General features: G+C 35.3%; 1 long non-coding RNA gene across 1 annotated transcript; it reads right to left on the minus strand.

The window, feature by feature from the left end:
- Positions 1-264: 264 nt before the first annotated feature.
- On the minus strand, positions 265-1,099 carry LOC140859879 (uncharacterized). The gene is made up of 3 exons (XR_012143554.1): positions 1,034-1,099; positions 914-955; positions 265-369 (listed from the first exon to the last, which is right to left on the minus strand). It is a non-coding gene; the product is annotated as an uncharacterized lncRNA (long non-coding RNA).
- Between the last annotated feature and the right edge of the window lie 22,315 nt (positions 1,100-23,414).

Below are 23,414 nucleotides of genomic sequence, written 5' to 3' on the forward strand. Positions count from 1 at the left end.
CATGATCTAAACAATGTTAACCACTAACATGCATTCAAACATGCTATACAATAGATGGAACTAGATCATAACAAGACCTTACAATCATAATAATCAAGGCTCTCAAAACATGCAAGAAGCATTGTTATTCAATAAAGTTTAAGCTACATCATGTTGTCTAAAGGATTACAACATCATTTCCAATCCTATATACATCAACAAGACAACAATTAGATCACCAACAAGTCTTGAAACAAGTAGCTATAACATGATCATGTCTTTGAACTCAACTCTAACATAGACAACTCACAATCATCTATACTCGGATCATCACGCTATTCTTCTCATCCCTTGTCCTTCAAGTTCGCTTTTTCCCGGTTCCACTCCCGCCTATTGCCATGACACATACAAGACAACAATAGCCGGATAACTCCGGTGAGAAATACATTTTCCAGTAAAAGCAACTAAACATGCATATAAAACATATATCAAGCTCATGATATAAATAAAGGCAATGCATGTTTTAAAACAAGGTTCATCTATTATCTCGTCGGTTGGGATCCCGAGAAGAAGATATCATAGCTAACCACCGACTCTCCCAATCGAGGTGGGGCTACTTATCTTGCTTCTCTAGACTTTGAAGCCACTACATATGCATTTCAGACGCTAGGCTACGTCAACCACCCAGGCCATACATATATAATCCCTCAAATCGTCTATTCGAACGTTTCCGTTCATTTTAAAATCAAAGAATAAGTCTTTCAAGATGAATGCAATATATATCATCACAAGAGAATTCATTAACATCTAATACTCATTCAATAAATCATAGAAGAGCATAGAAAAGCAATTAAGCAAATAAGTATGTGATTTAGGGAACTCGATACAAACCATCTCGAGTTATAATCCCATTCAAGTAGTAGTCCACTTTTACCTTTCAAATGTGAGGGTTATGGTGTCTTCAAACTGTCCAAATCTGTACAATAAACTAATATAAGCCTTAACCCAAAATCTGCTCAAAACCATACAACTCTATTGTAGAATAGCTTCAAACCTTGCTTCGATTCTCTACCGGTTTGAAGTCGACGTTCTCAAGCTCGATGTGTCCTATTTATACACTGAAATCATAGCATACAACCAAGGAATCATCAGCTAAGACTCAGCTCAATAACAGTTCAAGCACAAGATAGCAAAACACTTCAAATCAAAAGTTCGACGGCATATCGGTATAAACTCGACAATCAAAACTCAACCGTAACCATTCTAACATTCATATCAGCCGTATAGGATTCAAAACCAGCATAATCCTCAACATATCAGCAAGCATATACATCGAATACTAGCTTGGAAATTATAAGAACATGATACAACAATCATTCCTCAACTCAACTTCAATAAAACAAGTTTAGAAGCTCATCAACCTCAACTCACAACACAAATCTGATAACTACCATTTTCGAATTCTCAAACCCTGATGAACTAAGAGAAAACTTACATCAATTCGAAGGTCTCGTTTCAAGGATTCCAGAACATCTTTCGGAATCGAAATAGGATACCCGAATCAAAAGATATCTCAATTTGAAGATGAAGAAAATGGTAGGAGTTCTTTGTTCTTGCCACACGGTTCTTGCCTCTGAAAATCTGATGAAATATGTGTTATATCACACGTGTATGCTGAGTATTCACTTTCAAATTCTGATAACTTCAATAATAATTGCACTTTAGCCCCTCAACTATTCAAAAATTGCAATTTGGTCCTCAACTTCCTATTTCATTCAATTTCAATCCTAATCAATTTAAGAATATTAGAATTTAAATCAAAACTCCAAATATTCCCAAATTAATTATTCTCGGATTAAAATTAAATAATTCCAGGCGTTACAATCACTGGCTAGAGAACTACCTGAGATAACTTCCTCTATGTCTTGGGGTTCTAACCCAATTGGAATCACCCTCAAACCCGTCCTATACAGTGCACACGAACCATTCTCCCAAAACTGCTCAAACTGCGACCTTCTATGCAACCAGAAGATATTGTTACGGTTCAGACCAACCTTGACTCAAACCACTCGACCCTAAGGCACCCAAGGACACCCCTTGACCGAGCCCCAGCCTCTAGACCATACCATGCTTGGCAAAAACGTGAGTCATGACCAATCAATTAAGAACATGCATCAATACAAGGCATACATGCATAAACTCAAAGTTTCCATGAAAAATCTGAAATAAAACACATCATGCAAGAGTAATAGCTTATATGATGGCCAAATAAAAGTTTTAGACATGCCTTGATAATTCTAGGACGATAATTGATGCGTCTACGAGGCTTCGGGACGACGAACGGACCAAAAACTCGATAAATATTTGAAAGATCGGCTATGGAGGCTGATATCTGCTATGGGGCGTGAAGATGGTGATGGAGAAAGGTTGGTGGCGGCTAAGGGAGAGGGAGACGTGAGTTTAGGGTAGATAGGATAGATTTTTGGTTAATTAGAATTTAATTAAGATAATAACTAATTTAAGATAAAATCATGCATAAAATATAATATTTAAATCTCAACATAACATATTATTCTGATAATAAAAATCAAAATCCCGAAATAATATTTTAGGCAAATTTTAAAAATTAATAAAAGTCAATAAAGTGACTAATTTTGGCTAAAAATCAACCCTTAAATAAATATATAATTAAATACTAAAATTTTCTTGACAAAATACCTTAAAATAATATTTTAAGGCTCATAAAACTCATAAAATATTTTTGGCTAAGAATTTTGGTATCTCGTCCGTCCGCGGTCCCGTCTACGCGATCAAAATAATAAATTCCTTAAAATCTAGAATTTCCATAATTATGGGTTAAATGCTAGAATAAATTAAATCATGCATATAAATAACATAATATCACATAAATACATTTAATCCTTAATTAAAAATAAATTTTCTCCTAATTATGCATGCGGATTTACGTTTTAAAATTTTCGGGTGTTACAGAGTGGCTCTAAACATCGACCTCATAGATCTACTATGACTTATCAGTGATAATCAATTCAGGAAACTACTGATTATCAACACTTACATGGCTCGATCAATAATCTTGACCCAATCGCCACAAGCATACTCTTCCCAAACACTTGGAATACCCAAATCGCTCTGGTTTCAGCACACCTATACTCGATAGCCAGACAATAGTTATTAGTAGACTATTGGCACAATCTCGCGCCCTACTAGAACTACTGATAACTACCTTGTCCACTTGAGTCATACATCAAGGCGAACTAAACCCAAGAAATTCGGCGATTTATCAATTTAGATTATTTCCATCCCATTGGGAAAATATTGTTCTTCATCCCTGAAGAAATGATCAATTCTCCGCACTAACGCTGGCAGAAAATCCAACTACCTACTAGATCCACTAGTCTAGCAGTATCTAAAAGTTCAAACCTATTTGCGCAGAGTACACAATCTTCAAGGAAATCCCTCCAAGACTGGTTATTGTGGGGACCTCGGGTTGCTAATCTCATTTTAGGGCAATTAATGATTAATAAAACAATTAATCAAACAATTAGAAATATTAAAAACCAAGAAACTAATTTTTTTTTTTTTTTTTTTGTAAATAGTGCTCGGCTAGATCGGTAAGATCTTACCGATCTAGCGGGCACATTTTCCAGCTTCTCTGTTTTGTAAAAATCAGGCCTCGCTAGATCGGTAAGATTCAACCGATCTAGCGGCCTCTTTGCCCAGAAAAACAGCAAAAATTATTTTTCTTTCAAAGCTGAAAATCCAATCCCAAAATCATGCAAAACCAACTCAAAACATGGTTTTTCAATTCTAGAACTTGCATATATAAACATATGAAGTCTCAAGCATCAATCCATGCGATTATTACATCAAACGAATAGCATAAAAAACATGAAACTACAAGCTACATCAAGTCTCAAAAGTGAGCTTCTAAAAAAACAAAGTTTCATGTCAAATTCAATGCTATCTAACTACCATTCTTCTACTTAAACCCGAGTTCACACTTGCTATATCTCGCTCCCGAGCTATCCACGTCATCTCAGACTAGCTCCTGCCCCCATCTGTTGCAATGCACACATACAAAACAAAACAACAGCCGGATAAACTCCGGTAAGAAATCATCTCAGTATAAGCAACATATAAATCATTAAATAAATCATAATGACTCTATTCAACTCGACTCAACAAATAGAGTAAATAACGCTTCTTTCGATCGATCGAGAATTGATTCATACTTCTTCGTTGCCATCAAGATTCGTATCCGATCTTGACATGAATATTCATCTATCGAAATCATTCCGGATTCGAAAATAAGGTCATCCTCCGACCTCGGCATAGAATCAATTCGTATCATTCTCGTATCATAATCACATCGACTCAAAATCAAAGATCCACTATCTGAGATGGATCGACAACATCAAAATCAAATCAAAACAATAAATACGTATGTGATTTTGGCGGAAGAACTCAAGAAGAATCGTTCTTGAGTTTCAAAATTCCTGACTCTCGATGTCCTCATTATACCTTCGTATTTCTTCTGTTTTGAACGCTTCAAATCTTAAACATAGCATCAAAACATTCATATCAATCTTCATTCTATTCAATCATTTCAGAATCGAGTCAAAATCATCAACACATCTTCAATCAAATTCATTTCAAACCTCACTTCTTCTTCTTCAATTCGAATTCGGAGTCTTGAGCCGTTAGTCTTCAAAACTTGACTGAAATCGAGGAATAAAAATGCTATATCATCGATAACATTTCAAAGAACATCTCATCTCAATAATCAGCTATCAAACTAGTCTCAAAACACGAATCGACGGCGTAGCGATTAAAAATCGGTAACCGACGAAATATCGAATTCATTTTCATCTTCAATACAACTCAAACGTGTATTCAAATCAGTAACACATTAGTCTAATCCTCATAACAGCATCTAAGTATATCAAATACAAGATGGACATCATAACAAGTTCATTCCTTAATTCATTTTCAATCCGGCTTCGATATCGAACGGCATACGAACTCAAGAATACAAACATAAACTCATAATCTGATCTCTGCAATATTTTGATCTTCAAAGTATGCCGAAATAAATAAAAACTTACATAAAATCGAAGCTCTTGTCATAAGGATTCCAGAACTCTTTTTGGAATCAAAATCGGACGATCGGATCAAAAGTTACGGCGTTTTGAAAATCAAGAATTCAAAGGAAAAGAAAATGTCTCGGCCCCTGCTTCAGATTTTATGATTCTTCATGTGAATACACGTATCCAATCTGATATAATTAAGATAAAATCAGATATGTATTGCATAATTGCAATTTAGTTCCTCAAGTCTTCATTAATTGCAATTCAATCCTTGGCCTTCATTCGAATTCAATTTCAATCCAAAATAATTTAAGAATATTAGAATTAAAATCGAAACTCTAAATATTTCCAAATTAAATATACCCGGATTAAAATTAAATAAATTCGGATTAATCAAATAATCCCGTCCTTTTGCATTTCAGCCCTTCAACTTCGATATTTGCAAATCAGTCTCTGATCGGGTTTCATCTTCGAAATAATCATATTAATTCCCGAAACATGAAATTTAATCTTAAATCCCATAAATATTCAAATCGAATATTTATTCTTTTAATTTAAGAATTCTCGGAATTTAATTCTCAAACTCCGTAAATTCTCAAATTAAATATTTTTGGCTCGAAAATTAAATATATCATTTCCATAACTTCTCAAATCAATATTAACCCATAATATGGAATTTAATTCTCAAATCCCATAATTAATAATTTAATATTTTTGGGCCTTACAATTCCTCCCCTCTAAGAAATGATTTCGTTCTCGAAATCACATTCAATCGAACTATTCAATCTGATAGACTGAATAATTATCTGAAGTTATTAGCACTTCAATCATATAGCTCTGAACTTCGTATCTCATCCTTCATCTCTTCTCAGATTCTTTCTTCGAATCTGCATTCTATTCTCTTGTATTTGGTATCTATTCAGTTGTACTTTCAGTCATTGAAAAGAATTCGTTCTGAGTTGTTTCTTTCTTCAATCAAAGATTTGTCGACTAATCGACTTAACTCCGAATATTTTCGAAATCTATCTCATCTAATTAAAGTAAATAGGAAGAATCTTCTGATACTTCCTTCTCTTATTCACATGGAACAATTCGGACCCATTGTATCGAGCTGAAAAGAATAAATATTTCAATCAAATCATCAATTCTGTCGGACATCTCATTCAATGAATTTCAGCTTTTTGTGTTGACTTGTTTCTTTCTTTATATTATTCCATGCTCTGCATAGAACATATATCAAGTCTACACTGTCATTCTGTTCATTGCTTCAAGATCAGTATTCAACTTCATATTATGAATCTGTAATTTCAACTCTGCTCTTTCTCTATTCTGAATTGAATGATGTTTCAAGAATAATTTTTCCGCTTAAGTAATCAGTTTCAGCTTCAAAAGTTATATCTATCATTCAATTACTAATTCTGTTTCTTCTTCTCTGTTTTCATTTCGTACAGATTCATCTTCAAAATCTTTGTGTGTCTCAAATCAAATCTGATCTGATATCGACAAATCATGTCTGATCTGATGTCATATACTTCGGTAGTATCATTTCAACACAAAGAAATCGGATTTCTTTTCATCATATCATCATAGCATTATCTCAAAATCGACTCAATAGCTGTTACAGGAATTATAATCATCAAGTGGCAACACATCAAGTCAAGTAATATCGAATCAGGTATTAAAGTTTTGAGAATATTCTCAACATCTGGAAAATCAACTCAGATAATCCATCAATCGAAGAATGGTATAATGCAATCACATATAACCAACTCTCAGAACATCAGTCAATCAATCGATGCCACATTCTGTCGAATAAATCTAAAGTCTTAATCCTGACAATAGATTTTAATCCTTCCTGTAATTTCATCATATCTATATCTTCTTCACATATCTGAATAGATAGCTGTTATTCACATCTCATACAGTGTATTCTGCAAAATCGGATTACTCTATTCGGACTATTCATTAATCATAGAATAATATGCTGAGATTTCAAAGTACTCAAAGTTGTTGATAATCGATATCATGTCAGGTAACGTTCATTATCAAAATTCGATTCATCTTCTCTCACTATTCTTCCAATTCAAGGATAATATGTTGTACCTTTACCTCAAAAAGTACTCAAAGTCTTCTGATCATCTGTATTACAATTTAATAGTAAACCCAATGTTTCAATCTGAAACATTATTTCTTGGCTTACTGTTCATCTTGCAACGAATCTAATCACAATTCAGTGATTTGATCATACAGACATATCATTGTATACAGTAATTTCGATCAATCTGTTCATAACTACCACCTGTTTACATCATATAAACTGCTTCATCTTGGTAGTTTCATAAAATACTCTTTCAAATCATGATCTCATAACAATTCTGGAGTTTCTAAACTGTCACTGAACTAATCTAGTCAATGATTTTCAACTTCATCAGAAACTCTCTGTACGTTTAACTTCGAAAACGTACTAATTTTGTTACCTCTATTTGCTTTATCTTTTGATAAAACAATTATTGGATGAATCTTAAATTCATTGTTGGGCATTTTCTGCAAAAGCTGATATTTCTTTTCGGAAATATCAAGGACAATCAGATAATCAATCATAATAGAATTCATTCATTCTGATCTGAAGCTTCAATTCATATCTCAGTCTGGCATTCTTTACTGAATTCTCGTCGCTTCAGTTTACTTTCTTTGTTTCTTTCATCTTCTGAACAGTTCTGGCTTACGTCCAATCGAAAATCATTCTGATTGGTGATATATTCGTCTGAATATTCAAACCAGAATACACAGAAATCTGGAATCAATTCATCGGATGCCTATTTCATTCCTCATTTCTATCTCCAAATACCGACAATTCATATCCTCTAACTCAAAAATCATGGATCATATTCAAATTCTTCTATCAGTTACGAGCCAACAATCTTAAAATACGCTGAAATATCATCAAAGGATCAATAATTCTCAAAATCAAAAGAAATAAATCAAGATTGAGAAAATCTCTCAATCAAGGTCATCCAAAAATCAAATCTTCTGGGTAACAAACTCTGCAAAGTGAAAACAACTCACTTGCATCACATAACTCAAAATGAGTGAATCACTCAGGCTCTATGAACAAAACAAGGAGAGCCACTCGAAATCAAACATTTCAAGAATTATATGTCCAATTGATGTATTCGATTCAGCATAATCAAAGAAAAGACACATCTGTAACTGATTTTCATATCATCATATATCTTCTATACTTCAAAAGCAGCATTTATTTCATCAATTCATAAAGTCGCTATAAAATTCCAATTCACAACTTAAACTAAAGTCGAAATCTTACTGGAATATATCTGTCATCTCTATTCATTGGCATATCTATCAATGCTGATTTAGATTTTGAACATATCTATTGCATCGAATATACTGATTTCGGAATATTTCTATAATCAACATCATATATCAAACCGAAATCACAGAATCTTAATTCGAGATTCTATATCATATCATCATATTCATATGCACATTATGTTCTGGCTGATCTAATTCAATCATTTCTTATCATAAATTTTCTAATAATCTGTAATAGGTTATTGCATCATCATCTATCATGCAATCTAAACAGATATCTCAAATATGAACGAAATCATATTCAGTTTCATTTCTTCGAATAAAAATCATGTTCAGTCTCATTTCATCAATTCAGTAGTTCCATTCTTCAGTTCAATTCACAAATTCTCTTTTCTGATACAAAGGTCATCATATAATAAGCTTTTCGCTATCATATATCTCTTACACCAATAAAATAACAGGTTAACACAAAATAAATCTGTTACCTGCAATTTCATTCTCAGGTTCATTTTCATTCTAATACTCTGTATATTTTTGGAACTGTTCTTCATTCAAATCTTCTCTCAAAATATGTTTTGCTTCAAATATAATCTATCACATCTGCTTGACATATCTTTACACTACTTGTTCGAATAACTCCCTCTACAATGAGTGTAGTAATCTCTGACATACTCTGCCTTCAGACCCAAACACATCTATATCGGTCTACTAGAGTTAAAGAAATACTTTCATATTATTCACTTCATATCTGTTCTGGAATAAAAATTGTAGATAAAGTTGTGTGTATCTCACATACTCTTGCATGTCTACAATTTCATTCTCCTAACTCATCATTCAGCTTCAATTCTCTTAGACAGGGCTATGTCTTTCATAAAATATGTCAATCGTCAACAGTTAATCAAACATATTCTTCGAATTCAAGTCATTAAATAATTCACTCAATCTTGAGCTTTTCATTATTTACAATTCAAGGAATCGTAATAGGCTTGAAAATTCTAATAAGGCATTCCTCAAAATTCAAAATATTCAGCTTCTAGAGGGTATATTTATCTTTCATTTCTATCTGTTGTGGCAAAGAACTATAAACAAAATTTTGTTCTATGCACTTACCAACAATCAATATACCTCTATTCTGTCCAAAATTTCTTCGTCACAAGCTATCAGCTGGTTGCTAGGTCTTGAAGTTGGTATATAATCGATCTAATGCAACAACATCTGTATATTCAAAAGATTTGCACAACTGATCCAGCTCTGCAAACCAACTTTTACCTGCAAGAACATCTATTCATTCGCTGATATACTAATCTGTTCAATCGGAGATACCTAATTCAACTGAGCAATACAGTTCTGTTCAGTCTGGCCATAGAATTCTGTTCAGTCTGGGGTGCTTACGTCACCCAAAGAATACTGTTCTATTCAATTCTGGGTGCTTACATCACCCGAAGCATCATATAATAACATCAATAATAAAATTCAACTATTTACAAATCAATAAATCAGGCAGTTGAATTTCAAAGAAAGATCATGCTCACATGCAATTTATCAAATCATCAAATCATCAAATCGAGTAATGCATAATCATGCAATACTATAAATGCATGTGACTCAATCTCCCTCGCTCAGCTTCTATCTCAGTCCAAGAACTTATGCTCTGATACCACCTGTTGTGGGGACCTCGGGTTGCTAATCTCATTTTAGGGCAATTAATGATTAATAAAACAATTAATCAAACAATTAGAAATATTAAAAACCAAGAAACTATTTTTTTTTTTTTTTGTAAATAGTGCTCGGCTAGATCGGTAAGATCTTACCGATCTAGCGGGCACATTTTCCAGCTTCTCTGTTTTGTAAAAATCAGGCCTCGCTAGATCGGTAAGATTCAACCGATCTAGCGGCCTCTTTGCCCAGAAAAATAGCAGAAATTATTTTTCTTTCAAAGCTGAAAATCCAATCCCAAAATCATGCAAAACCAACTCAAAACATGGTTTTTCAATTCTAGAACTTGCATATATAAACATATGAAGTCTCAAGCATCAATCCATGCGATTATTACATCAAACGAATAGCATAAAAAACATGAAACTACAAGCTACACCAAGTCTCAAAAGTGAGCTTCTAAAAAAACAAAGTTTCATGTCAAATTCAATGCTATCTAACTACCATTCTTCTGCTTAAACCCGAGTCCACACTTGCTATATCTCGCTCCCGAGCTATCCACGTCATCTCAGACTAGCTCCTGCCCCCATCTGTTGCAATTCACACATACAAAACAAAACAACAGCCGGATAAACTCCGGTAAGAAATCATCTCAGTATAAGCAACATATAAAGCATTAAATAAATCATAATGACTCTACTCAACTGGACTCAACAAATAGAGTAAATAACGCTTCTTTCGATCGATCGAGAATTGATTCATACTTCTTCGTTGCCATCAAGATTCGTATCCGATCTTGACATGAATATTCATCTATCGAAATCATTCCGGATTCAAAAATAAGGTCATCCTCCGGCCTCGGCATAGAATCAATTCGTATCATTCTCGTATCATAATCACATCGACTCAAAATCAAAGATCCACTACCTGAGATGGATCGACAATATCAAAATCAAATCAAAACAATAAATACGTATGTGATTTTGGCGGAAGAACTCATGAAGAATCGTTCTTGAGTTTCAAAATTCCTGACTCTCGATGTCCTCATTATACCTTCGTATTTCTTCTGTTTTGAACGCTTCAAATCTGAAACATAGCATCAAAACATTCATATCAATCTTCATTCTATTCAATCATTTTAGAATCGAGTCAAAATCATCAACACATCTTCAATCAAATTCATTTCAAACCTCACTTCTTCTTTTTCAATTCGAATTCGGAGTCTTGAGCCGTTAGTCTTCAAAACTTGACTGAAATCGAGGAATAAAAATGCTATATCATCGATAACATTTCAAAGAACATCTCATCTCAATAATCAGCTATCAAACTAGTCTCAAAACACGAATCGACGGCGTAGCGATTAAAAATCGGTAACCGACAAAATATCGAATTCATTTTCATCTTCAGTACAACTCAAACGTGTATTCAAATCAGTAACACATCAGTCTAATCCTCATAACAGCATCTAAGTATATCAAATACAAGCTGGACATCATAACAAGTTCATTCCTTAATTCATTTTCAATCCGGCTTCGATATCGAACGGCATACGAACTCAAAAATACAAACATAAACTCATAATCTGATCTCTGAAATATTTCGATCTTCAAAGTATGCCGAAATAAATAAAAACTAAATTAAAATCGAAGCTCTTGTCGTAAGGATTCCATAACTCTTTTCGGAATCAAAATCGGACGATCGGATCAAAAGTTACGGCGTTTTGAAAATCAAGAATTCAAAGGAAAAGAAAATGTCTCAACCCATACTTCAGATTTTCTGATTCTTCATGTAAATACACGTCCAATCTGATACAATTAAGATAAAATCAGATATGTATTGCATAATTTCAATTTAGTCCCTCAAGTCTTCATTAATTGCAATTCAGTCCTCGGCCTTCATTTGAATTCAATTTCAATCCAAAATAATTTAAAAATATTAGAATTAAAATAAAAACTCTAAATATTCCCAAATTAAATATATCCGGATTAAAATTAAATAAATTCGGATTAATCAAATAATCCCGACCTTTTGCATTTCAGCCCTTCAACTTCGATATTTGCAAATCAGTCTCTGATCGGGTTTCATCTTCGAAATAATCATATTAATTCCCGAAACATGAAATTTAATCTTAAATCCCATAAATATTCAAATCAAATATTTATTCTTTTAATTTAAGAATTCTCGGAATTTAATTCTCAAACTCCGAAAATTCTCAAATTAAATATTTTCGGCTCGAAAATTAAATCTATCATTTCCATAACTTCTCAAATCAATATTAGCCCATAATATGAAATTTAATTCTCAAATCCCATAATTAATAATTTAATATTTTTGGGCCTTACAGTTATACTAACAGAAACTTAAACGAATATCGCTGACAAGTGCCCGATGATATCTAACTCATTGATATCATGCTTGATATCCATACCAAATTCATACCACGTCGTGACTGTTACAAAAAACCCTAGACTGAGTAGCCTTCCTGAAAGAGTGGGTGCCCGATTAGCCAACTTGTGGCTAAGGGCTTTTGTGACTCTATGTATAAACAATCTTTGTTTAATATAATTTACATTCATTAATGGCATTATCTTTGTCTTTCTTCATATTGTTATATTGTGATATACTATTGTTGTTTTGATAAAGACCTTGAATATACTATAGTGTAAGTAAGATGAGATAGTGAATAAAGAGAGATCATTATTATGAAACACATCTTATAGTCACTGTATATTCTAAACAGTTCCTAGTCAATTGAGCCGTCCGCTAATAAGGATAAAGATCGCTCGAGATTGAGACTAGCATTTGTGATGCCAAGTACCATGTTTCATTGGTAATGGACATGAAGATGTTCAAAGCATGCAAATGGATATTCATATGATGAATGATCGAACTACCCTATTCGGAATTTCCAAGTGGTTATCACTTATCGAGTGGATAAAGTCCGCGGTTTTGGTTGTACACCATTAGTCCTTATTACTTGAAACATCATTGAGACTTTATATGCTAGTACTGTACTTTGACTCGTTTACCGACTCTATTGGGGTCATCAGGTGTCGGGATTGAGTACAGTTACGACACATATAGGAGTCGATGCTTTGTTGTCAAGGATTCACCACATACTTGCGAGTGTGGATATCCTATGCGATCTGAGGAGATATTAATGTGACAAATCTCTGGCCAGAGTACTCGATGTGATTTAGGTTACTTGGTTTCCTAGTAGCACATGCGATGTCACTATTTGATCTTCAAGATGCATTGCATAGTTAGCGAATCTCGAACAACTCTCGATGTACCAATGGTTGTTGATTCGATCAGGATATTTGGATGAAGGGACTGTACTGTACGCTAACCAAAATCTAATGGTTCTTGCAGGCACTATCAGTGATACCTAGGGAATCATGGGGCAATGTTGCTAGACGCTCTTACCATGATTCGATGGGTAAGTCGGAAATTGTTGTTCCGAGTCACAAGGAGTTGTGAGCCCACGGCTAGCTGTATCCCTGAACCATTGAGGGTTACACAAGTAATGAATTACTAAAACCCCGTAGAGATAGTTAAATTTAAAGAGTTAAATTTAATGAAAGAGAAGTTGGACTTCTTAACTAAAGGGAGTGGGATTTCCTAAAATTACATAGGGATGGGCATTTTTGGAAATCACTGAATTCGGATTCAGAAAAATTATCTTGACTCTAAAAGATGCAGAAATGGTTTCTGTGGACATTGGTGAAATCAGTTTATCAATCGGAGTCACGATGAATTTTATATTAATTTCTAGAACAATGGGCTTGCCTTGTTGGGCTTAAGTTATGGATTGTGGGCTTTAAGGAGTTAGAGTCCTAATACAATTATAACTTAATCTAGTCTAGAAATTATCTATAAATAGGCAGAAGTGTTTGAAAATTCCATACAGTTCATTCTTGAATTTTCGAAAATACTGCATCAAATTATTCAAGAGGATTTTCGAAAATTCCTCTGTCCCTTTTGAGAAAATTCGAACTGTGATTTTTGTGAAAAATTGCAATCCGAATTAACAGATCAAATCTGTTTATTCTCTACGTAAAACTTCTGATTGATTTCTAGTGCAGTCAATCAGAGGGTTTTTGTTTTTCTTTCGTGGACCTAATTCCGGTGATTGATCGTGACGCCATCGGTTCCCGGGATTTACAAGAAGAGCAGATTATGTTCTGTTGGTGTCCATAATCTCGTTTCGAGATTTTAAGGTAAAATATTTAATTGTGATTATTTGTTTTACTTACACATATTTAATCGTAAAAGTTTTGATACCCTTGATATGGAATCGTTCCATATAATAAAATAAAATTTTTAAACTTCTGCTGCACCGGGTATCAATTCTTGATTGATCTGAACACGTTTTCCAACAGTGGTATCAGAGCCAGGTTGCTTAGATCAAACGATTAAATTGATCGATTGTACAAAAAATTTTTAGCCTCGGTTTTTGAAACAAAACAAATTTTTAAAATTAAAATTTAATGGGCAAATCGGGCAGCGAGCATCGCTGCCCAGGGGCAGCGACGGGCTGCCCTGCCCGGGCCCCCTTGTGGGGCGCGGGCTGCCCGGGATTTTCCCGGGCAGCCCGGAAAAATTAATTTTTAATTTTTTAATTAAAATTTTAATATTTTGGAATTCTAGTTTTTGATCCGATCGAAAATTGTTTTTGATTGGTTCACGAGGCATCGGATCGAATTGTTCGAGTCCGAAAATTTTAAAATTGATTTTTGGATAAATTTAAATTTTTGGAAAATTTATAAATTTTATCCGTTAAATTAAATTTTATAAAATTAATTATTTTGGTACAATTGATGATAAGATATGATCTTATGGATGGATAAGATAAAATATGATTTTATCTTTTAAATTATGATGCCTTTGCATGTTTATCCAATTATTTAATTATTGAATTAATTATTGGATAGAGGATGATCGATTGTCATGACCAATGTTTTAGGTGTATGTTAGGTAATTTACATTTGTCTTATTGTTGTTGGATTTTATTAATGGGCTTGGTTTATAGCCCAATATGATTGTTATTTGTAATAAAAAGTGGGCCTGGTTTATAGCCCGTTCCCACTCCTAAAAATGTATCCCATATTTGTCATCGAAATTTATTGTAAATTTATGAGACTTAGTGGGAGACAAAGATTTGAAGACAAGGTGGGCCCAGCAGACAATGAAGACCAAAGAAATGTAAATTGGAAGCTCAATGTAATAGAATTGCATTGCATACTTGCATATCACCTAGGATTGGACTTAGACTCGTGATTGGCAACCACGGGTCGATTAGATAATGGGATCGATCATCCTTAAATAATATATGATATTATTGATGTATGCATGTTTAGACTAAATTGTATAAATCCCGCAAGCATACATAAATTGCATAATGAGACAAATTTTCAAAAATTAAAATCCCTCATTTTAAATATGATTTAAAATTGATATCAAGATTTATAAAAAGGAATTTAAATATTGTTTAAATGTTCCTACCTTCCATCAACGATCAATGTATGAGATGCTACCCGCGGATACGGTCCGGCTCATATTATTGGGGGGGCCCGTTCGTCGGAAAGCTGTACATTGGATCGACACATGTTGTAAGTTGGGTGAACTCCCATGGGATTGGCTCATATTATTGGGGGATCCACATGGCGACCGTCCATCACAACTTAATATTGATGGGTTATCTTGACATGTCATAATAAACGACATCATATTATTGGGCCCTTATTGGACATGAGGTAAAAACATAGGGGTTGCTTTGGAAGCAATTGGGCTCTACCTTTTGAAAATTATGGTTGGCTGATATTATTCGGGACTATAGTTTGTCAATTGGACTCCATGTTCCCACTAAGGAAACCAGTTTCCCGTTTTCACTAGAGGGTAGTGAAATCGTTAAAATAGTGGGAGTGAAATTCAAAAAATAAATTTCGCCATATTTTATATCTTAGTAAATTAATTAAACAATCATCGATTATTGTCTGTTTCATCTCAGTATATCATTATGATGAATCTTCGTAATCCACATGTTTCAATTCTCGAACAAAACAAACTTTCTGGCGCAAACTATACGGAATGGTTCCATAAGTTAAGATTGTCTTGAGTTCGGAAAAGATTTTCTAAGTGTTAGAAAAGGCTCCTCCGAAAAACAGCCCCTGCTGAGGTAACTTCGGAAAGGTTGGCCGAACTAGAGAAATGGTAGGACCATGATCTCAAGGCCAAATGTTACATGCAAAGATGGACAAGTCTAAATAAGTTTGTCATCACTACAAGAAACCCGGTTACTGGAAGCGCAACTGCAAAGAATGTATATCGAGTAGTTACGAACTACAAAGGATATATTTTATAAATGTTTCACTTAATACTATTTCTTGGGTATTGGATACCAGATGTAGATCTCACATTTGCAATGGGTTGCAGATGATGACAAGAAGTCGTAAGCTTAGGATGGGTGAGACCCAGTTAAGGCTCGGGAATGGTTCCAGAGTTGAATCCAAAAGCTATGGGAAACATTTGTTTAATTTTGCAGAACAATTTTAAGTTATTTTTGAGAGATGTTTTATTTGTGCCAGATTTAGTTAAAAACATTATTTCTGTTTCTATGCTTGATAGAGATGGTTTTTCTTGTAATTTTGTAAATGGGATTTGCAATATTTACAAGAATGAATGTTTGATTGGAAATGGACAACTTGAAAACGATCTATATAACTTAAAATTAAAAGACGTTCCAATTAATTATGTTGATAAACCGATAACAACAAATAAAAGGAAAAATGATAGTCAAAACCCGGCAAACCTTTTGCATGCTAGGCTAGGTCATATTTCCTCAAGGAGGATGAACAAGTTAGTGGGAGAGGGCATGTTTCATATGTCTGATATTAACTCTCTACCTACTTGTGAGTCCTGCCTAAAAGGAAAAATGACTAAATCTCCTTTCAAAGGAAAGCCTGAGCGTAGTCAAAATCTGTTGGATTTGATCCATACAGATGTTTGCGGACCATTTAGTATCGGTACTAAATTTGGTCACACCTTCTTCATTACCTTTACTGATGATTATTCGAGGTATGGGTATTTATATTTAATGAAATATAAGTCTGAATCATTTGAAAAGTTCAAAGAATTCAAGGCTGAAGTAGAAAACAAACAAGGTAGAAGTATTAAAGCACTTCGATCGGATCGAGGTGGAGAATACTTAAGTACCGAGTTTTTGAGCTATCTAAAAGAGAATGGGATTCTCTATCAGTGGACTCCTCCTATGACACCTCAGCTGAATGGTGTCTCGGAGTGTCGCAATCGAAATTTGTTGGACATGGTTCGATCTATGATGAGCTTCACTGAGAGAGAATCCCATTCTATTTTAGATAGCTCAAAAACTCGGTACTTAAGTATTCTCTACCTCGATCCGATCGAAGTGCTTTAATACTTCTACCTTGTTTGTTTTCTACTTCAGCCTTGAATTCTTTGAACTTTTCAAATGATTCAGACTTATATTTTACTGAGCTCCCACCTTCGTTTTGGGGCTATGCACTTGAAACGGCGGTATTGTTGTTGAACAATGTCCACACTAAAGCAGTACATAAAACTTCATACGAGTTATGGAATGGCAAAGCTCCTAAGTATTCGTACTTAAGGATTTGGGGATGTCCTGCTTACGTGAAGCAGACAGTGGGAGATAAGTTGGATAGTCGATCCACCTTATGTTATTTTGTAGGATATCCAAAGAATTCAATCGGATATTATTTCTATTATCCTACTGAAACAAAAGTGTTTGTTTCAAGGAATGCCACCTTCATGGAGAAGGAGTTCTTATTAGATAAGAAAGGCAAGATGATGGAACTCGAAGAAATTCAAGAAGAACCCGAGATACAAAATAATGATCCTACACCTCAGGAACCATTGATTGACAGGCCTATATCTAGGAGATCCGAGAGGACTTCTAGACCTCCTATTCGATATGGTCTTCTTCTTGAAGGGGATCAAAGTGAACCTGAAATTGGATGTGATCCAAGAAACTTCAAGGAAGCAATTTCTGATGCGGATTCTAATTTATGGCTTGAAGCTATGCAGTCGGAAATAGACTCGATGCATACAAACCAAGTTTGGTCTTTAGTAGATCCTCCCGATGGAATTGTTCCAATAGGGTGTAAATGGATCTACAAGAGAAAACTTGGGCCTGATGGTATGGTACTTACCTACAAGGCACGATTGGTAGCAAAAGGTTATACTCAAAGACAAGGAGTTGACTATGATGAAACCTTTTCACCAGTCGCAATGTTCAAGTCCATAAGAATCCTTATTGTCATAGCAGCATGGTATGACTATGAGATATGACAAATGGATGTGAAGACTGCATTTCTTAATGGAAACATTAAGGAAGAAATCTATATGATGCAGCCCGAGGGTTTCACATCCATGAAAAGCGAGCATAAGGTATGCAAGCTTCAGAGATCAATTTATGGTCTCAAACAAGCATCAAGAAGTTGGAACCAGAAATTTGATGAAACAATAAAGGACTTTGGTTTCATCAAAAACCCGGAGGAACCGTGCGTGTACAAGAAAGTAGTTAAGGATGTGGTGACGTTCTTAGTGCTTTATTTTGATGACATCCTACTCATTGGGAATGACGTAGGGATGTTGCAGTCAACAAAGATATGGTTATCAGGTAGATTCTCGATGAAGGATTTGGGTGAGACCTCCTATATTCTAGGGATACAGATCTATAGAGATAGATCTAAGAGAATGATAGGACTCACTCAAGCAACCTCCATCGACACCATATTGAAAAGGTTTTCTATAGATGAGTCCAAAAGAGGACATCTACCTATGTGTCATGAAGTTTCTCTATCCAAGTCTATGTGTCCCAAGACTGACGAAGAGATAGAGAAAATGACACACATACCATATGCGTCAGCCATAGGTAGTATTATGTATGGGATGATATCTACCAGACCGGATGTAGCCTTTGCTCTGAGTGTCACGAGCAGATATCAGGCCAACCCCGGTCAAATGCATTGGAAAGCCGTGAAGGATATTCTTAAGTACTTGAGAAGAACTAAGAATATATTCATGGTTTATGGAGGAAGAGAATTGAAATTGGAAGGCTATACCGACTCTAGCTTCCAAAGCGACGTGGATGACTCAAAGTCAACCTCTGGATTTGTATTCATGCTCAATGGCGGTGCTGTCTCTTGGAAGAGTTCCAAGCAAGACACAACAGCGGATTCCACCACTGAGGCAGAATACATTGCAACATCAGCTGCTGCTAAAGAGGCCATTTGGATGAGGAATTTCGTCCAAGAGTTGGGCGTAATTCCTGAAGCTGTTGGTCCAGTTCCGGTGTACTGCGACAACACTGGTGCCGTTGCTCAGGAAAAGGAACCAAGGTCTCATCAAAGATCCAAACACATAATGAGGAAATACCACATCATCTGGGAGATTGTGGAAAGAGGAGACATCACTGTCGAGAAAGTGGCCTCTATAGACAATATCGCTGATCCACTTACTAAGCCCTTGCCAGGACCATTGTTTGACAAACATCACGAAGCAATGGGATTGCGTAGTGTGACTAGTTGGCTTTAGGGCAAGTGGAAGATTGAAAGAGTGGGTGCCCGGTTAGCCAATTTGTGGCTAAGGGCTTTTGTGACTCTATGTATAAACAATCTTTGTTTAATATAATTTACATTCATTAATGGCATTATCTTTGTCTTTCTTCATATTGTTATATTGTGATATACTATTGTTGTTTTGATAAAGACCTTGAATATACTATAGTGTAAGTAAGATGAGATAGTGAATAAAGAGAGATCACTATTATGAAACACATCTTATAGTCACTATATATTCTAAACAGTTCCTAGTCAATTGAGCCGTCCGCTAATAAGGATAAGGATCGCTCGAGATTGAGACTAGCATTTGTGATGCCAAGTACCATGTTTCATCGATAATGGACATGGAGATGTTCAAAGCATGCAAATGGATATTCATATGATGAATGATCGAACTACTCTATTCAAACTTTCCAAGTGGTTATCACTTATCGAGTGGATAAAGTCCGCGGTTTTGGTTGTACACCATTAGTCCTTATTACTTGAAATGTCATTGATACTTTATATGCTAGTACTGTACTTTGACTCGTTTACCGACTCTATTGGGGTCATCAGGTGTCGGGATTGGGTACAGTTACGACACATATAGGAGTTGATGCTTTGTTGTCAAGGATTCACCACATACTTGCGATTGTGGATATCCTATGCGATGTGAGGAGATATTAGTGTGACAAATCTCTGGCCAGAGTACTCGATGTGATTTAGGTTACTTGGTTTTCTAGTAGCACATGCGATGTCACTATTTGATCTTCAAGATGCATTGCATAGTTATCGAATCTCGAACAACTCTCGATGTACCAATGGCTGTTGATTCGATCGGGATATTTGGATGAAGGGACTGTACTGTACGCTAACCAAAATCTACTGGTTCTTGCAGGCACTATCAGTGATACCTAGGGAATCATGGGGCGATGTTGCTAGACGCTCTTACCATGATTCGATGGGTAAGTCGGAAATTGTTGTTCCGAGTCACATGGAGTTGTGAGCCCACGGCTAGCTGTATCCCTGAACCATTGAGGGTTACACAAGTAATGGATTACTAAAACCCCGTAGAAATAGTTAAATTTAAAGAGTTAAATTTAATGAAAGAGAAGTTGGACTTCTTAACTAAAGGGAGTGGGATTTCCTAAAATTACATAGGGATGGGCATTTTTGGAAATCACTGAATTCGGATTCAGAAAAATTATCTTGACTCTAAAAGATGCAGAAATGGTTTCTGTGGACATTGGTGAAATCAGTTTATCAATCGGAGTCACGATGAATTTTATATTAATTTCTAGAACAACGGGCTTGCCTTGTTGGGCTTAAGTTATGGATTGTGGGCTTTAAGGAGTTAGAGTCCTAATACAATTATAACTTAATCTAGTCTTGAAATTATCTATAAACAAGCAGCAGTGTTCGAAAATTCCATACAGTTCATTCTTGAATTTTCGAAAATACTGCATCAAATTATTCAAGAGGATTTTCGAAAATTCCTCTATCCCTTTTGAGAAAATTCGGACTGTGATTTTTGTGAAAAATTGCAATCCGAATTAACAGATCAAATCTGTTTATTCTCTACGTAAAACTTCTGATTGATTTCTAGTGCAGTCAATCAGAGGGTTTCTGTTTTTCGTTCGTGGACCTAATTCCGGTGATTGATCGTGACGCCATCGGTTCCCGGGATTTACAAGAAGAGCAGATTAAGTTCTGTTGGTGTCCATAATCTCGCTTTGAGATTTTAAGGTAAAATATTTAATTGTGATTATTTATTTTACTTACACATATTTAATCGTAAAAGTTTTGATACCCTTGATATGAAATCGTTCCATATAATAAAATAAAATTTTTAAACTTCCGCTGCACCGGATATCAATTCTTGATTGATCTGAACACGTTTTCCAACAGTTTCCACTGCCACCTCCTAAAGCACAAGGGCTTCTAGGTATACCGTCATAGGGTCGCGCCTCCTCATGTCTAATCATGGTCATAGTCCACAACTCTCGGCATATACTCGACCTGGTTCATCATGAAAACCCATCATCAGAAGTCTCAACCTACGAAGGTCATCAGACTATTGTTATAAGGAAACAACCTAGAACAAGACTCAATGTTCTAAACCGAAAAATATTCCCATGCCTCCAGATGAATCACTTCATCCTTGGAACTATTTAGTCTGCTGACTAACTAGGTCTTCCTAGGGAATCACCTAGAATCAATCACCCAAGTCAATCAGTTAAATCTGTCCACTCAAAACTATGAGTACCATAGTTGAACACAAATCAACTAAAACCATGTCAATCTTAGCAAAATCATGCAATCATTCACGAATTGCTAGATAAATAATACATGTATCATTACTTCAAGTTATGTACAATTTCTTTATTACAATCCCATTTAATACAATTTCAGTATAAAAAAAAATATAATGAAAATGTACAACCAAAAACTTGAAATGATACAACCAGAGTCTAATGATTCATTACAACTGAAATATTGTTTACAACTACAACAATATAGTATTTAAATCATCACACTCGTCTTTGTTTCTTGAGCATGAACATTCTCATCGACACACGCATTAATACAAGCATACTCCTGCCCAAATCTCTCGGTATCTCGTCTCGCCAAGACTTCCGGAGAAATAACTCGATCTCGCTAACCAGCTATGCTCTGCATCAGTGGCTGTCAGTCGACCTCTTCTGCTCACGATCTACCGTAAGCGCTCTTCTTGCATCTAATTCATGATTTTGAACATGAAGTTTCTCGTGTGCCTACCGAACGCATCGATACAAGCATACCGGCAAAACCATGTTCTGCATTAGTTTAAAGACCTTACGCTCAAAACCAATCATGCCTTAGCCACTCGAGGCATTCCCTGATGAAGGTCTATATGAAAATCTCTCCAACTATGAGTGGAGAATCTCTTCGGACTGGAACCACATGGGTTGTTACAAACCATTCGTTCCAAAAAGTCCTCAGATGCATTTGACGTGATATACTCGTTTTTCTCTTCCAGTCTTCCCCGGCTGGAATCCATATGGTCTTCGATCAACTATCCAATGCATCAAATGATGAACCGCCCAGGGTAGTCAGCCTATCTATCGATATGCTACTACTGGTGTTCTCATCATTGTTGCATTCCTTAAAATAAAGACTTCTGCCGCGAATCTCGACAGTGAAGACCATATCCACCTTAATCGGGTCTCGCCAATCCTACAAGGATAATTCAAAGTCTCAGTAATATATCCCAAATCTCTTGCATACAGCTCTGATACCAATAAATGTAGCGACCCAATCCGGATCCACTACCTAATAAGAGTTTTTATCGCATAATTAAGCATGCATTAAATAAATAGCTGCGGAAGACTTAAATAAAATAAGACCGAAAGAATACAACCGGTTAAACAAATTCGATTATACAACCCAATCGAATAAGCTTAAATAAAACCTACAGCTAATTTCAAAGGTCACTGGCCTCTCCAAGCTCCTAGTGCTCAATCCTCCACCTACACTTGCCCCGTCGAATGGGGTGTCCATACATACAGGAAATACTGGACGTGAGCGACTACGCTCAATATGGATGCAATGATATATAAAATATATGCAGCACATAAGTGTATTTAAAACGAGGGTAAAACAATGTACTCAGGGGCGCCAGAAATATACAGGGCTATGCCGGATAGCTATTCCGCGGTGCCGCTCCTATATTCCCCTATCAACTATAGCGTCTACTCCA

The sequence above is a fragment of the Henckelia pumila genome, chromosome 4 (assembly GCF_033568475.1).
Source record: "Henckelia pumila isolate YLH828 chromosome 4, ASM3356847v2, whole genome shotgun sequence".
NCBI lineage: Eukaryota > Viridiplantae > Streptophyta > Magnoliopsida > Lamiales > Gesneriaceae > Henckelia > Henckelia pumila.